Raw genomic sequence first — 5,658 nt, 5'->3', positions numbered from 1 at the left:
TTTCAGGACAAGGCCACTTTTAGCTTATCCTAAATCTGAAAAATGAGTATTACATGAATTTGCCTGTAATAACAATCTGTTCCAGTTATAATAACCTTTTATGTAAATACGAGGATTGAGTTTTTCAGCCTCCCGTCTGACAAATGCCTACAATTAGTAAAGTGAACATGTAAAGATTGTATATACGCTTTGTAATACTCAAAGCTACTTATTGTATGTCATGTATGTATTAAAACGCATAGATTTCCATATTTGTTTTCTTCTCGTTTTTATTCTGCTGTCTGTTCTGTTTTTAAAGTTTTGTATTTTCAATTGTATTGGATATATATCTTGGGGATTTGTGGAAATAATTTTAAATCCTCTTTGAATAGAGCAGTTTTTCTTTGTTGATAATAGAGTTAAGCAAATAACTAAACTTTACCATGCGGACTTAACTTTGGGATTCGTTTAAACACATATTAATTAATATCTTTAGCTTGTGAGTTATACCGGTACTAAATTTGGTAATAATTTTGTACGTTTTCACCTTAACAGAGTCGTACTGGTAACCTTTTTAAAATCAATATATAATTGATTTAGCGGGTTTGTTGTATTCCTATTTCTTTCCGGGTATTTGACGAATGGTAAATATATGGTCAATCGTTGATCGATTTCGCCTAAATCCACACTGATAATCTTCAATAATTTCATTTGCATATGGAGGTCTATCTTGCTAACAAAATGTTAAAGAGAATTTCATTGGACCTTGACAAAAGAGAAGTGCCTCGATAATCATTATAATCAGTTTTGTGGTCTTTCTTGTGAATTGGAACAATTGAAGACCTGAAGTGCAGAACATCCCAAGTCTACTCTTTTTCTTCGTATTGTGCGGTTTTCTTTCTTTTCTTTTCTTTTTTTTTTTTTTGTTTTCTATGTTAGCATCTATATTTCAAGGGCCATTCACTTGCATAATACGTAAGTCCAAATTAAAACCTTTATTTAAAAAAAAAAAAATCATTTCAGGTAAACAGAATAGCATGCCAAGTATAATCTTCTTCTTGTCTTTCTTTTATAAAAGAAAAAGTACCCCGGTGGACTTGGGATGTTCTGCAATTTAGAACTTCAATTACAGTTTCTTTCCACTTTCGTTGTGATTTCTTAATGTTTCAAATGAGGAGTGAGTTTGTGTCTTGTTAACCAAAATTTTCCTTTCTAAGATTAACTCAGCAGAAATTTCGCCTACACCCGTAGATTTGAGTTATTAAATTTCTTTATAACAATTTATATTTCTCTTCGATTAGGCTCTGGAATATACGGTTTTTCTGTATGCATTTCACTTTCTCCACGTATATATATATATACCTATATTTGGGGGGCTGCGTGTTGAACAAATTGTCAAGAAAACCTTTTGATCTATTCACAGTACTATCCATACCAGTGAGAATAGTTCCGTTTGCTTTCTTTAATCAGTGGCGGATGTAGCTTAGATTATCCCCCCCCCAGTTTTTTGAGTAACAAAAATAGCTTAAGGTATTATCTATATATTTTTGAAAGTTTATCATAATCATATGTCACCCTATCATAATCTAGGTTGTGGCTCGTCCCCCCAGTTTTTACCTTCTAGATCTGCCTTTGTCTTTAATATACAAGTGCTAGGTTTATAGCCTTTTCTAATGATTTGTTAATGTCCTGAATATTTTTTTACTATTATCTTTAAGTTCAATAATTTTAGCTTTTAACAAATCACGTTTCTTTGTTCTAAAAGTTTGAAAGTATTTGCTCCGTTCCAAATAACACTGAAACCCAGGGGTAAAAGTGGATCTGAAAAGGTGAAAGGACAGAAAGAAGCGCATGATGTCACACCGTACCCCTTGCCTATCTTTGCCCATTGTATTTTCTTTTAGAAACTGGGGGACGCCGTACATATTTTGTCCATGTGGGAGGACGGCGTTCCTCCGCATTCCCTCGCACTTTTACCTCTGCTGAAACCCGAAAGTTGTAAGTTTTCTACTACTTCCGTTTGTTATAGAGGATTAAAGCCTATTCCTGAGAATATAAACCCATATCAGTAAAGAGTTTCTTGCTATCTTTTACTGTTCTTCCTCTGATACGTATCGAGGTGGACAGTTCTACTCATTTTATAAAACTTTCATTACTTATGCATTGCGTGGTTTGAAAGTCAGAAAGTATAAATTCAAACCAATATATAAAGTCACAAGACAGTCTGTATGTGGAAATAATGAAGAACTTTGTCTTAGAAACGAAACCGCATCAAGCACCTAGGCAGCAAAATAATTTCGAGAATCAACTAAAGGCAGCTAACAACACGATTTCCGTGACATTTCTCGCCAAATCTAACCACGAAAGAGAGTTGTTATGCGCCTTGGGCAGATATAGAAACAAACAATGCCTACAAGTTATTTCAGCCTCAAAGCGTTTTCGGAGACATGCATCGAAATAGTTTCTCTGTTGTTTGTCTCCCTCCTCTAAACCCAGTCAGCTTCGAAATTTTGTGGTTTTTGAAATTAGTCTTCCGCTAAAGTTTTCTAGTCGTCATGTGATGATGGCAAATTCCAAGGAGCGCGGAATGTGCGTAGTTAACTTCTAGAGTTCATCAAGTACAAAAAGTATTTTTCTCTAATTATGTTTGACTTAAAATTGTCTTTTCGTGCTGTATTAACTTCTAACTCAATACAAAAGTCATTGTATTAAACAAGTATTTTATTTACTGTTTAGAACGGAATATTTATTTTTCCTCAAGAATGGAGTACACAATTTTCAGTCAAAAGTGTTATCTCTAGAAGCTTTCTTCGCTCGTCTAGTGAATTGCGACGTTTCTTTGGTCAAATCCCGGGTTCAATTCCCGGTAGTAGAGTATAGGTGGTTGATATCTCATTTTAATCTATCAGCTTCGTTTTATATACCCTCTCTGATGACAAGGTTTAAATACAAATTAACCAGTTTAATATTTAATATACATAACTAATCAACAAATCTCATTTACTTTCTTACGCTTCAAATTAATATTTAGTAACAGTTTGTCTTATATATAAAAGTAACCAAAAAAAGTTCTGTCGCTTTTTGTGGAGGTCTGTGCTCAATTGGCCCTCACCCCGTGAGTTGAATGCAAATGGAGATAAATCGAAGGGCAGTTGTTGGTGTAGGTATTTATCCAACATATTACCTGGTTGTGGCAGTTCAGCTACACCGTGAACTTGCATAACGACAGAGTGAACATAGGACCTCCACAGAGCGTTATAAGGGCGTGTATGCTGTACGAGTTCAAATTGGGGTCAAACGCCGCTGCAGCGGGGCAGAAGATATACCAAACATTTGGCAAGGGTGTCGTGACTAGGCAAATTTAACAAGTTTAAGGACGGTGACGAAATACTCGAAGACGCACCACGTGCAGGAAGACCAAAACATGTAAAAAATGAAGATCTTCAGGCAGCAACTGAGGCGAACAGTGGCCAGACATGCGAGGAACCGGGACTACAATTCAGTGTTAGTAGAGAAACAATTCGGAAGCACCTCCATCAACTTGGGAAGAACTACAAGTTAGGTCAATGGGTCTCACATGATTTGACTCCGGGCCAGAAAACAACGCGAGCAGATACCTGTGTTTCTTTGCTGTATCGTCTGATGAAGGAACCATTTCTGGACAGGATGTTGACATGTGATGAGGAGAGGGTCCTGTACGAAGCTCCACGGCAGCGTCATCATTCGTTAGCATCCCATAAGCCGGTTCCAAAACAGCAGAAACGGGCACTGCACCAAAAGAAGGTCCTCCTGTGTTTTTACTAAACTGCTCGCGGCATCGTGCATCGGGAACTGCTACCAGCTGATCAGAGCATCAATGCAACTGTGTACTGTCAGTAGTTGAGCCGTATTCACGAAAAACTCAAAACTCTGGAGGCAGCACTTCTGAATTGCAAAGGGATCCTCCTGTTACAAGACAACGCTACCTGCCTATTATGACCCGGGACACCATGCTACGCTTTGGATGGGAAACACTATTGCATTTGTCATACTCCCCAGATATTGCGCTGTTCGATTAACACCTGTTTCATTCCTTTAACAATCACCTTAGAGGACGCCAGTTCAAATCAGGGGCCTAGTAGAGGGGCAAAATGCACTTGATACCTTCTTCGCTTCACGGCCTACCAAGTTGTACCCAATGGAATCCATGGCCTTCCAGAACGTTGGCAGAAGGTCGTCGATGTGGATGGGGACTATTTTCGAACTTCCATGTACGTCTTAGGTGGCATATCATTGTTCGAAGGTGGTGGGTAAAAAAGCGACAGAACTTTTTTTGGTTACCTTTATATTTTGTTCTAAATAGCAATAACAATATTGTATTGGAAATTTCAATACGTTCAAAAACCTAATTTTGATGGTCTACAACTTAGGAATGAAAGGCCTGGATACCGTAATCTATATAAATATATAAGAGTGAATGTGATTTTGATGTTACCTCACCGCGCAATAACTCCAACATTTGAACACCATGAATGTTGACCACTTCTAAATACTTGCGGACAAGTCTGCGATGTAATTAATCGAGATTAGCATTATGACGAGCTGCATTAATTGTTTCACTTCACCTGAGAAATACGTGATGAATCATTACCACCATAGATCACCATACAAACAATAACACATTCTCTGAGTGAAGTGGTTTAGGAACTTTCCCTGGATGTTGAACACGATGTTGTGATGGTTTACGATTGTCACAGCACACACATCTTTTTCATCTGAAGTGACAACCCGACATAGGAATCTTTGATTTTTATTTTTTGTACCCAGAGAAGTGCACACCTTCAAATGACGATTCTTGCTGGCCGATATGAAATAATTAGGTACAAATGAGGCCAACTTTTTCACCTAACCGATTGCATGAAGCCATCGATCGACAATAGTATTGTTTATACCTAACTTGTCTACAATCACATGAGTACTTTTCCATGGCTCTCCTTTCACGGTGTTCTTGAGCTTATTAGAACATGTAGCTCGGTGTTCACGGAGCTCACTTTGCAAATTTGTGTCACTGGAACGAAATTTGACAAACTGACGGTGAATGGTGCGTTTATTCGCCATTATTTGCCCAAATGATTTGTTAATGTATGCAGAAAGTCCTAGTTTAAATTCGTAAAGAAAACTCAATAGTGTGTTTTTCTTGCTGCATTTCCATACGGCTCTGTTTAACTGCCTTCGTCGTGACTGTATGGGGTACCCCCTGCCTATTTCCTAAACGTGTACAGAATTTGTGACATTATACATATGAGCTTAGTCCACCCCTATGCAGTGTTGCTGAGGAGATCTCACCACCAGACATTAAAAAATACATTTCATTCTCACCAACATAATGTTCTATTACTGGCAGATCACTTGGCACAAACCGAGAAGATTCATCACCACAGTCCTTAAATAATCTCGTTTTGACGGATTTTTTTTCTTTTGCTACTGTGTCTCAGTCGTAGTTTATTTTACCCCTCTCTCCTCTCCCTTTCACTGCACATTTTATTGCGTTCCTTAAAACAAGGTCTTTTCAGCTTATTGTTTTTAATTACATCCGAAATTGTATATTTTTCCACTTCTTTTCTTAACATTTTCATATTCGCTTTCTTTCCATCTAACTAAATTTTACTTTTCATCCACACCTACATTAAATATATATAT

This window comes from Thermobia domestica, chromosome 5 (genome assembly GCF_964235325.1).
Source record: "Thermobia domestica chromosome 5, izTheDome1.hap1.1, whole genome shotgun sequence".
Classification (NCBI taxonomy): Eukaryota; Metazoa; Arthropoda; class Insecta; order Zygentoma; family Lepismatidae; genus Thermobia; species Thermobia domestica.
Note: the sequence above shows the minus strand (reverse complement) of the source record.